Below are 13,275 nucleotides of genomic sequence, written 5' to 3' on the forward strand. Positions count from 1 at the left end.
GTTTGTAGTTAGGGAGGTTGATTCCTCCCATTTTCTTTTTTACAAGAATTGCTTTAGCTATACGTGGGGGTTTATTGTTCCATATAAATTTCAGGAGCCCCCTAGAAAGCCGGTTTTCAACCCCTGAGCTGCGTGGGACGGCACAGAGGCCCAGCACTGGGCAAAAAACCTGAACGGCTCCAATTCCAAACAGGTACAGTCCGCCCCCAAGGGCCTGGGACCCTCTCTGGGCATGCGCAGCTAGATCCAGCCCCTAGAAAGCCGGTTTTCAACCCCTGAGCTGCGTGGGACGGGCAGAGGCCCAGCTCTGGGCAACAAAGCTGAACGGCTCCAATTCCAAACAGGTACAGCCCGCCCCCAAGGGCCTGGGACCCTCTCTGGGCATGCGCAGCTAGATCCAGCCCCTAGAAAGCCGATTTTCAACCCCTGAGCTGCGTGGGACGGGCACAGAGGCCCAGCTCTGGGCAACAAAGCTGAACGGCTCCAATTCCAAACAGGTACAGCCCGCCCCCAAGGACCTGGGACCCTCTCTGGGCATGCGCAGCTAGATCCAGCCCCTAAAAAGCCGGTTTTCAACCCCTGAGCTGCGTGGGATGGGCACAGAGGCCCAGCTCTGGGCAACAAAGCTGAATAGCTCCAATTCCAAACAGGTAAAGCCCGTCCCCAAGGGCCTGGGACCCTCTCTGGGCATGCGCAGCTAGATCCAGCACCTAGAAAGCCGATTTTCAACCCCTGAGCTGCGTGGGACAGGCACAGAGGCCCAGCTCTGGACAACAAAGCTAAATGGCTCCAATTCCAAACAGGTACAGCCCGCCCCTAAGGGCCTGGGACCCTCTCTGGGCATGCGCAGCTAGATCCAGCCCCTAGAAAGTCGGTTTTCAACCCCTGAGCTGCGTGCGACGGGCACAGAGGCCCAGCTCTGGGCAACAAAGCTGAATGGCTCCAATTCCAAACAGGAGACTTTCCCAACTCCTCGCCCAGTGCCAGGGACTCTTTCCGGAGCCTCGGTCATTGACGCGGCCGCGAAATATTTTCCCACTACGTATGCCATAGGATCCATAAGCTACCTTCTTAGGTGGAAACTTCTCTAGTTTAGCTCAACCACTAGAAACACAGTAGCCAAGAACTCATAAGCCTATCTTAACTCACACTGCATATCAAGCAGAATAGTAACATTGAACGTGAAGGACTAAACCACACCTCTCACAATGGTAAAGCAAAGCAAAAGCCCACCAAACTTTCATATTGAAGAGTCTAGCCCAGATGACACCAACATTACTGTAGTGTTAGACAACCTCTCTGACAAGGAATTCAGAAGGGAGCTACTTAGGATGCTTAGGGAATAAAAAGAAACAATGGAAAGCAATGCCAATAGAAGACAAGAGGATCTGAAGGCAGAAATGAGGAAAATGCAATCAGAAATGTCAGACCTGAAAAATCTCGTAGGCGAATTGAAAAGCTCAGTGGAAGGCCTCAGCAGCAGAGTAAGAGCTGCTGAGAACAGAATCAGTGAGCTCGAAGATGAAGTTCAGAGACTCTCTAGAAAAGAGCAGAAAATGGAAAAGAGACTCACAATTCGGGAACAGATGGCAAGAGAAGATCGTGATGAAGCCAAGAGGGGTAGCATAAGAATTATTGGAGTCCCAGAGATACAGGAAGAAAACCTTGATGAAGAAGAAACTGTCAAAGACATCATTGCTACAACGTTTCCAGAGCTGAAGAAAACTTGTGACCACATTCAGGAGGCCCGAAGGGTACCAACTAGAAGAAATCCGAATAAAAATACCCCAAGACACATTCTGATCAAAATGACCAAACCCTTAGACTGAGACAAAATTCTGAAAGCAGCAAGATAGAAGAAAGAAATCTCTTACAAAGGAGCATCCTTAAAATTCACAGCTTATTTTTCTGATGACAGCCTCATGGCCCGAAAACAGTGGTGGGACATAGTGAAAAAACTCAATGAAATAAATTCCTCCCCAAAAATACTTTTCCCAGCAAGACTCTCATTCATAATAGAAGGAACAACACACAGTTTCACGGACAAACAACAGCTCAGGAACTTCAAAGACTCAAAACCATGGTTACAAGAACAATTAAATGGGCTACTTTAAGGCAAGAAAGGCCCCTCAAATACACCAAATTTTAACAGAACAATGGGAGAAAATCCCATAACAATAATCTCTCTCAATGTCAATGGGCTAAACGCACCAATTAAAAGACATAGAGTGGCAGGATGGATTAGAAAATTGAACCCAACATTCTGCTGCCTGCAAGAAACGCATCTCAATAGTCAAAGCAAACACAGACTCAGAGTCAAAGGCTGGAAAACAATCCTACAGGCAAACAGCTCCCATAAAAAAGCTGAGGTAGCCACCTTAATATCACACCACATCGATTTCAGAGTGAAGAAGGTCATAAGAGACAGTGAAGGCCATTTCTTAGTGATCAAAGTATCTGTACAACAGGAAGAACTTACAATAATAAATGTATATGCACCTAATGAGAGACCAGCAAAGTACTTAAAACAACTACTCATAGATTTGGAAAAAGACATCAATAGCAACACAATACTAGTGGGAGACTTCAACACTGCTTTGTCACCTCTTGATAGATCAAACAGACTCAAGCTTAGCAAGGACATACTTCATTTGAGGGAAACAATGGAAGAAAGGGACTTAGTAGTTATATACAGGACACTTCAGCCACAAAAAGCTGAATACACATTCTTCTCAAGCGTACATGGAACATTCTCCAAGATAGACCACATGCTGAGCCACAAAACATGCCTCCATAAAATTAAGAAGGTAGAGATTGTATCAACAATCTTCTCAGACCATAATGCGCTGAAATTAGAAGTAAATCACACACAAAAACAGAAAACTAAATCAAACACCTGGAAATTAAACAGTGCACTATTGAACAACGAGTGGATTAGACAGGAAATCAAAGAAGAAATCAAAAGATTCCTAGAAACGAATGAAAATGAGAGCACGAGTTACCAAAACTTATGGGACACAGCAAAGGCTGTGTTAAGAGGAAAGTTTATAGCTCTACAAGCATTCCTCAGGAAGGAGGAGTGAGCACACATAAGTAACCTAACCTCACAGCTTAAGAGCTTGGAGAAGGACCAAAAAAAAGGAGCACAACCCGAACAGGAGAAAGGAAATAATAAAACTCAGAGCAGAGATTAACGAGATGGAAACCCAAAAAACAATCCGAAAGATCAATGAAACCAAAAGCTGGTTCTTCGAGAAAATTAACAAGATCGATAAGCCTCTAGCAAAACTCACAAAGAAAGGGAGAGAAAAAACCCTAATAAACCGAATCAGAAATGAAAAGGGGGTCATTACAACAGAAACCACAGAAATTCAGAGGATCCTCAGGGAGTACTTTGAGAAGCTTTATGCCACGGAACATCAAAACCTCGAGGAAATGGATAAATTCCTAGACTCCTATAGACTCCCAAGGCTGAACCAAGAAGACCGGGAATACCTGAACAGACCTATCACCATCAAGGAAATTGAAATGGTAATAAAAAGTCTCCCCAAGCACAAAAGTCCTGGCCCGGATGGATTCACTAGTGAATTTTTCCAAATCTTTAAAGAGGACTTACTACCAATGCTCTTTAACCTTTTCCACGAAATTGAAATATCAAAAACACTTCCGAACAGTTTCTATGAAGCAAATATCACACTGATACCAAAAGCAGACAGAGATACCACAAAGAAAGAGAATTACAGGCCTATATCCCTGATGAACACAGATGCAAAGATCCTCAACAAACTACTAGCAAATAGAATCCAACTACTCATCAAAAAGATCATACACCATGACCAAGTAGGATTCATCTCAGGGATGCAAGGATGGTTTAACATTCAGAAATCAATCAACATAATCCACCATATCAACAAAAGAAAATATAAAAAGCATATGATCATATCAATAGATGCAGAGAAACCTTTTGACAAGATCCAGCACCCATTTATGATTAAAACCCTAGCCAAAATGGGTATAGAGGGGACCTTCCTCAACATAATTAAAGCCATCTACCACAAGCCTACAGCAAGCATCATCCCTAATGGGGAAAAACTGAGAGCCTTCCCTCTAAGATCAGGGACGAGACAGGGATGCCCACTCTCTCCACTGCTGTTCAATATAGTACTGGAAGTACTTGCAATAGCGATTAGGCAGGAAAAAGATATTAAGGGCATTCAGGTAGGAAAGGAAGAAATCAAGCTCTCACTATTCGCAGATGATATGATACTCTACTTAGAGAACCCAATAACCTCCACCAAAAAACTCCTAGAAACAATAGACTTGTATAGTAAAGTTGCAGGTTATAAAATCAATACCCAAAAGTCCATGGCTTTCCTATACGCAAACAGTGTGAGAGAAGAAAGCAACATGAAAAAAACAATCCCGTTCACAATTGTGCCCCAGAAAATCAAGTACTTAGGAATCAGCTTAACTAAGGAAGTAAAGGACCTGTACAAAGAAAACTACAAAACGCTACTTCAGGAAATAAAAGAGGACATGAGGAAATGGAAAGATATCCCCTGCTCATGGGTCGGGAGACTTAACATTGTCAAAATGGCAATACTACCGAAAACATTGTATAAATTCAATGCAATCCCTATAAGGATACCCATGACATTCTTCAAAGAAATGGAGCAAACACTCCTGAAATTTATATGGAACAATAAGCCCCCACGAATAGCTAAAGCAATTCTTGGGAAAAAGAAAATGGGAGGAATCAATCTCCCGAACTTCAAACTGTACTACAAAGCAGTAATAATTAAAACAGCATGGTACTGGAACAAAGGCAGAACTGCAGACCAATGGAACAGGGTTGAATACACTGACATCTCCCCTCAATCATATGATCATCTAATCTTTGATAAAGGTGCAAGTAATGTGAAGTGGAGTAAGGAAAGCCTCTTTAATAAATTGTGTTGGCATCACTGGACGGCTACATGCAAAAAATAGGCTCAGAACTCTGCCTAACACCATGTACAAAAGTAAGATCAAAATGGATTAAAGACCTCAACATCAGACCAGAAACCATAAGGTACATTGAAGATAAAATTGGCAAATCCCTCCATGACATTGAAGCTAATGGTATCTTCAAAGATGCCACGCCACTGGCCGAGCAAGTGAAAACAGAGATATATAAATGGGACTATCTTAAACTAAGAAGCTTCTGCACCTCCAAAGAAACAGTGACCAAAATACAAAGACAGTCTACAGAATGGGAAAGGATATTCACCGAATACATATCTGACAAGGGGTTGATATCCAGGATATACAAAATACTGGTTAAACTCCACAAGAAGAAAACATCCAACCCCATCCAAAAATGGGGCAATGAAATGAACAGAAACTTTCTCAAAGAAGAAATCCGAATGGCAAAAAAGCACATGAGAAAATGCTCTACATCATTAATCATCAGGGAGATGCAGATCAAAACCACAATGAGATACCATCTCACACCTCAGAGACTGGCCCACATTCAAAAGAACAAAAGCAACCGATGCTGGCGTGGATGTGGCGAGAAAGGGACAATCCTTCACTGTTGGTGGGAATGTCGACTGGTTCAGCCCTTCTGGACAACAGTATGGACGATTCTCAAAAAATTAGAAATTGAGCTCCCATTTGACCCAGCAATACCACTCCTGGGAATATATCCCAGAGAGGCAAAAATGTATAGTCGAAGTGACATCTGCACTTGTTTGTTCATTGCAGCACTCTTTACAATAGCCAGAAACTGGAAGAAACCTGAATGCCCAAGAACAGATGACTGGTTAAAGAAACTTTGGTACATCTACACAATGGAGTACTACGTAGCTGTTAGAAAAGATGAGGTCATGAAATTTACATACAAGTGGTACAATATGGAAAGTATCATGCTAAGCGAAATGAGTCAGAAAGAGAGGGATAGACATTGAAAGATTGCATTCATCTGGGGGATATAAAATAAGAAAATATGAGATTAATATCCAAGAATAGCTGAGATCAGCACCAGGAGGATTACTCCATAACTTAGAGGCCAGCCAGGTATCCTAGAGGTAAGGGCAGTTCAGATAGAGAAGGGAGCACCAAATAAAGGGTGTTTGGAGGATCCTCCCAGGAGGGGAGATGCATGTCGAAAGTAGACTATGGACTGAACATGTTTGCCACTCAATGCCTCTTTTGCAGACCACAACACCCAAAAGGAGAGAGAGAACACAGGGGATTGCCCTGCCACAGAGACAGGGGGGATGGGGGGATGGGGGTGGGAGGGATATTATCCATGGTGGTGGAAAATGGGCACTGGTGGTGGGATGGGTATCTGATCATTGTATAATTGAAACCCAAGCACAAAAAATTGTAAATCTACAACTGTAAAAAAAATAAAATAAAATAAAGTGAAAAAATTAAAAAATAAATAAATAAATAAATAAATTTCAGTAGTGTTTGCTCCAGTTCTTTGAAGAATGTAATGTGTATCCTAATTGGGATTGCGTTAAATTTGTACTGTGCTTTGGGAAGTATTGCCATTTTGACCATGTTAATCCTCCCCATCCATGAACAGGGGATATTTTTCCATTTCCATGTGTCTTCTTTTTTTTTTTCTGAAGCAGCGTTTTGTAGTTTTCTTTGTACAGGTTCTTTACTTCTATAGTTAAGCTAATTCCTATGTAGTTGAGTTTCTGGGGCATAGTTGTGAACGGGAGTGTTTTCTTCATGTCGTTTTCTTCTCTCTCACTCTCTGCATATAGGAAAGCCATGGACTTTTGGGTATTGATTTTATAGCCTGCAACTTTACTATACAGATCTATTGTTTCTAGGAGTTTCTTGGTTGAGGTTTTAGGGTTATCTAAGTATAGTATCATATCATCTGCGAATAGTGAGAGCTTGATTTCTTCCTTTCCTACTTGGATGCCCTTATCTCTATTTCTTGTCTAATTGCTATTGCAAGTACTTCCAGTACTATATTGAACAGTAGTAGAGAGAGTGGGCATCCTTGGCTAGTCCCTGATCTGAAGGGGATGGTTCTTAATTTTTCCCCATTGAGGATGATGCTTGCCATAGGCTTGTGGTAGATGGCTTTAACTATATTGAGGAAAGTCCCCTCTATCCCCAATTTGGCGAGGGTTTTCATCATAAACAGGTACTGGATCATGTCAAATGCTTTCTCTGCATCTATTGATATGATCATATGATTTTTATCTTTTCTTGTGTTGATATGATAGATTGTGTTAATTGATTTCTGAATGTTAAACCATCCTTGCATCCTCGGTATGAATCCCACTTGGTCATGGTGTATGATCTTTTTCATGAGTTATTGAATTCTATTTGCTAGTATTTTGTTGAGAATATTTGGATCCGTGTTCATCAGGGATATATGCCTGTAGTTTTCTTTTTTGTGGTGCCTTTGTTTCCTTTTGGTATGAGGGAGATATGGGCTTCATAGAAACTGTTTGGGAGGATTTCTGTTTTTTCAATTTCCTGGAAAAGCTTGAGAAAAACTGGTAATAGTTCTTTAAATGTTTGGAAAAATACGCTAGTGAATCCATCTGGACGTGGGCTTTTCTTTTTGGGAATACTTTTGATTACAGTTTCAATTTCCTTGGTATGAATAGGTCTAATCAGGTACTCTATATCTTCCTGATTCATCTTCGGGAGATTATAGGAATTCAGGAATTTATCCATTTCTTCTAGGTTCTCTTGTTTTGTGGCATACAGACTTTCAAAGTAGCCTCTGATGATCTTTTGAATTTCTTTGGTTTCTGTTGTGATATCCCCATTCTCATTTCTTATTCCATTTATTAGGGTTCTCTCTCTCTGTTTCTTTGTGAGTGTTGCTAGTGGTTTATCTATCTTATTTATTTTCTCAAAGAACCAACTCTTAGTTTCTTTGATCTTTCGGATTGTTTCTTTGGTTTCCGTGTCGTTGATTTCTGCTCTAAGTTTTATTATCTCTTCCCTTCTGTCTGATTTAAGCTCTTTCTGTTGATCCTTTATTAAGTTCTTGAGCTGTGAGGTCAAGTTGTTTATGTTCATCCTTTCTACAGACCAAAGATATGCTTGCAGAGCTATAAATTTTCCCCTTAATACGGCTTTTGCTGCATCCCACAAGTTCTGATAGTTGGTGTCTTCAGTCTCATTTGTTTCCAAGTATCTTTTGATTTCGTCCTTGACTTCCTTCCTGATCCATTCATTGCTCAGGATTGAGTTGTTTAGTTTCCAGGTGTTTGATTTGGTTCTAAGTGTCTGTGTGTGATTCATTTCTATTCTCAGTTCATCGTGGTCTGAAAAGATTGTTGGTAGTATTTCTATCTTTCTGATTCTACTGAGGTATGTTTTGTGGCATAGCACATGGTTTATTTTGGCAAATGTTCCATGCACACTGGAGAATAATGTGTATTCTTTCTTTTGGTGGTGTAAAGCCCTGTACAGGTGTGTAAGTCCTTTCTCTTCTATTCCTTCTTTCAAAGCCAATGTTTCCTTGCTGAGTTTTGTTCTTGTTGATCTATCGAGAGGTGATAGGGCGATGTTGAAGTCTCCAGCTACTATTGTGTTGCTAGCAATTTCCTCTTTGAAATTTTTTAGCAGTTGTTTCAAGTATTTAGCTGGTCCCTCGTTAGGTGTGTATACATTTAAGAGTGTGATTTCTTCCTGTTATACGTATCCCTTGATGAAGAGAAAGTGGCCTTCGCTGTACCTTCTAATCTTTTTCAATGTGAAAAATAATGTAGGATACTAGTATGGCCACCCCAACTTTTTTGAGTAAGTTGTTTGCTTGCAGGATTGTTTTCCATCCTTTTACTTTGAGTCTGTTTTTGCTCTGATTGTTCAGATGAGTTTCCTGTAGGCAGCAGAATGTTGATTTCTGCTTCTGCATCCATTTTGCCGCTCTGTGTCTCTTGATTGGTGCATTTAGGCTGTTGACATTAAGGGAGATTATTGTCATGGGATTTTGTGCCATGTTTCTGTAGGGGCTGGTTGTGTTTCTAAGTGTTTCTCTTCTTATCCTACAGGAGCCCCTTTAACCCTTCTTTTAATTTTGGTTTTGCGTCTATGAAGTTCCTGAGCTGTTGATTATCTACAAAATGGTGTATAGTTCCATCGAGTTTGAGTGAGAGTTTAGCTGGATAAAGTATTCTTGGTGAGGCATTCATTTCACTGAGTTTTTTCACTATATTCCACCATTGCCTTCGGGCTTGGAGGGTTTCCTTTGATAGGTCTGCTGTAAATATAAGGGGTGCTCCTTTGAACGTGATTTCTTTCTTTGACCTTGCTGCTTGTAGTATTGTGTCTCTGTCCACAGCATCCATCGTTCTGACTATGATATGCCTTGGAGTGTTTTTATTAGGGTCTCTTTTTGCTGGCACCCTTCTGGCTCCTTGGATCTGTATGTCTGCATTCTTTAACTCTGGGAACTTTTCAGCAATGATTTCTTTGACTATGGCTTTTTCATTGGGATTGCCTCCCTGCCTTTCTGGTACTCCAATGATTCTAATGTTTTTCCTCTTGGCATCATCCCCTAGGTCTCTGATTTTCCTAAGATCCATTTTGAGATCTTTTTTCATTGCTTGTTTTTCCCCATGGGATTTCTGTTGCTCATCTTCAAGCGCACTGATCCTCTCTTCAGCTGAACTTATCCTATTTCTAAGAGCACTTACTGAGTTTTTAATTTCTGAGTCCTTTATCTGAGACACTTATTTCTGTGGCTTTTTTGTTTCTGCTCTCATTTCTTCCTGTATTTTCTCAACTAACCTTTCTATTGTTTCTTTCACTGCTTCTTTTAGTTTTCTGACTATCTCTTCCATTGATTCTTTGAGTAGGTCCTTGAACATCCTCTGCATTTCGTCCCGGAGTTCTTTATTGGAGAGAGCATATTTGTATGTAACCCCGGTTGAGGATTCGGGAATCTTTTCTTCGTCTTCACCTTGTAGTGTAGATTTGTGTTGTTTCTTCATGTTGTTTTGTTTGTCTAATGGTAAAACCCTGGAATTCACCAGCACTGTTCACTCTTATTGTGGGAAAGGGTTCTGGATAAGGTCGGTCGCTGGTGGACACCCTTTTCTCTTTCTAGGGTCTGAGCATCTTTTCTGGCATTTTTCTCTGGCTTATGACGGGCATCTAGTGAAGGTTTGTAGGTGTTCTATACAGCTTCTATTGTGTATTGGTCTTTTGTTAGACTTGGAGTAGGCCAGTGGGTTATTATTGTATTGTAGTGTAGGTGGCCGGAATTTTTTCCCACAGAATTAGATGGCAAGGGCTGTGGTGAGGGTCCATAGTGCTGGAGGTGGGAAATATAACTGCGGCCAGGTGAGCGTTTGCTGCTCCAGAGAAGGCCACGCCCACTTTTGGGGAGGCCACGCCCACTTGCAATGGAGATCAAGCCCCTACAGTAATGACCACGCCCCCAGCCAGTCCAGATGCTAGTCCACAGACCTGTTGTGGGTGGCGGCGCTTCCTGCGGTAGCAACTCGAGCTGCTGGACTGGGCCCCTGCCCAGGGGTGGCGGTCTAGCTGGGTTTCTCGGTCCCGAGTTCTATAAGCAAATTTTATGACTTCATTTTCCTAACAGTTGCACAGTATTCCTTTGTGTAGATGTACCATGTTTTCTTAATATAGTTGTGTGTTCTCAGGAACTCGGGTTTTTCAGATTTGGTCATTGTGAATAGAGCTGCAGTGAATATAGGAGTGCAGGTGGTATTTCTACCGTGTATTGTTGATCTCCCAGAGTATACTCCCAGATGTGGTAATTCTGGGTCAATTGGGCGTTCTATTCCTAATCTTTAGAGAAATGTCCACATAGTTTTCCCAAAAAGGTTGACCAGTTGGCATTTCCACAAACAATGAAGAAAATTCCCTTTCTCTAGCATCCATGCTAGCACTGGTTCTTCCTGTTCTTTGTGACGTGTGCCAGTCTTTGTGGTGTGAGATGATATCTCATGGTTGTTTTGATTTGTGTCTCCCCGATGATTAGTGAGGTTAAGTAATTTTCGTGTGCTTTGGCAATCTGAATTTCTTCTTTTAGGAAGTTTCTGTTCATTTATTCTTCACAGTTTTGATAGGATTGGAAATCTTTTCTTGTAAATTTCTACCAGTGCCTTATATATCTTGTATATTAACCCCCTATCAGATAGATATTGGGTTAATAATTTTTCTCATTCTGTGCACTGTCTCTGTATCTTGTTCACTATTCCTTTTGAGGTTCAAAAGTTTCTCAGTTTGATATACTCCTATTTGTTTATCTTTGTTTCCACGTGCTTGGTCAGAGTTGTTTCATTTTTGAAGATGCTTTTAGCTTAAATATCACCGATGAGTTTGCCTATACTTTTCTCCGTGGATCTTATGGATTTATGTTTAATATTGGGGTCTTTAATCCATTTTGATCTGACTTCTTTTCATGTTAGATTGGAATCTGATTTCATTCTTTTATATATAGCTGCCCAGTTTTCCCAGCACCACTCGTTGAAGAGGCTTTCCTTCTCAACTTCATATTTTGTCTTCTTTATCCAACTTTAAATGATCGTATATTTGAGGTTCTGTGTTAGGGTTTTCAACACTATTCCATTTATCTGCAGTTCTGTTTTTATTCCAATACAATGTTGCTTTAATTACTACCACTTTTTAATATAGTTTGGAGTTGGAGAAGATGATGTCTCCCATCATTTTTTAGTTTTAGTCAATGATTGATTTAGATACTCATGGTAACTTACTGTTCCATATGAGTTTCAGGAGTTTTTTATCTTTTTATTTTAAATTTCATGGTTATCCATACATGGACTGCGTTAAATGTGTATAATGCTTTGGTGAGTATTGTAATTTTGACAGTTAATCCTCCCTGTCCATGTGCAGGGGAAGTATTTCCATTTCCTTGTGTCTTCTCTTATTCCTTGAAGTAGGCTGGAATGATAGCACAGCGGGTAGGGAGTTTGCCTTGCATGCAGCCAATATGGCCAACCCGAGTTCCATTCCTCTGCCCCTATCAGAGAGCCCATAAAGCTACCGAGAGTATCTCGCCTGCACAGCAAGCCCTGGCAAGCTAACCATGACATATTCGATATGCCAAACACAGTAACAACAAGTCTTACAATGGAGATGTCACTGTCATCTCGAGCAAATCGATGAAAAATGAGAGGTCAGTGACAATGATTTATAATTTTCTTTGTATAGATCCTTAATCTCTTTAATTAAACTGATTTCAAGGTACATGAATTTGCTAGTCACAATTGTGAAGGTGAATTTTTTAAAATATATTTTTCTTTTTCATTATTTGTATATAGGAAAGCCATGAAGTTTTGCGTATTGATTTTGCAACCTGCCAGCTACTAGAAAAATAGGTTCTAGAAACTTTTTGGGGGTAGAATTTTTAATATTTTCTAAGTATAGCATCATGTCAGCAGCAGATAGTGAACCTGACTTTTTCGTTTTCGATCTGAATGCCCTTGATATCTTTTTATTCTCTGACTGCTAAGGTAAGTACATCTAGTATTATAATGAATAGGAGTGGTGAAAGTGGACACAGCTGTCTTGTTCTTGATCTGAGAGGGAAGGCTTTTTCCTCCCCCGCAAGTGACAATAATGCTTGCTCTGTGCTTGAGATAGATGGTTTTGACTATGTTGAGGAATGTTCCTTCAACTGCAATTTTGTTGAGGTATTTTTGGACCTCAAATGAGTGCTGGATTTTGTCAAATGTTTTCTCTGCATCTATTGATATGATTATATGGTTTCTAATTTTTCTTTTATTTATAATGGCATATTATGTCATTGACTTGAGAATGTGAAACCATTCTTGCATTCCAGGATGAATGGTCCTGCTGTATGATCCTTTTGATGAGTTGTCGGATTCTATTTGTAAGAACTTTGTTGAGGATCTTTGCATTATGTGTTCATTAGGGGACTGGAGCAATAGCACAGCGGTAGGGCATTTGTCTTGCACGTGGCCAACCCGGGTTCTATTCCTCCTTCCCTCTCAGAGACCCTGGCAAGCTACCGAGAATATCCTGCCCACACAGCAGAGCTTGGCAAGCTCCCTGTGGCGTATTCGATATGCCAAAAACAGTAACAACAAGTCTCACAATGGAGATATTACTGGTGCTCACTCGAGCAAATTGATGAACAACGGGAGAACAGTGTAGTGCAGGGATATCAGCCTGTAATTCTCTTTTTTTGTTGTTTCTTTCTGCTTTAGTTAGCAGGGTGATACTTGCCTCATTGTATCTGTTTTTATGTCTTGAACTTCTTGGAAACGCTTAAAAAGGATTTGATAGATT

Source organism: Sorex fumeus, unplaced genomic scaffold (assembly GCF_029834395.1).
Source record: "Sorex fumeus unplaced genomic scaffold, SorFum_2.1 ptg000022l, whole genome shotgun sequence".
NCBI lineage: Eukaryota > Metazoa > Chordata > Mammalia > Eulipotyphla > Soricidae > Sorex > Sorex fumeus.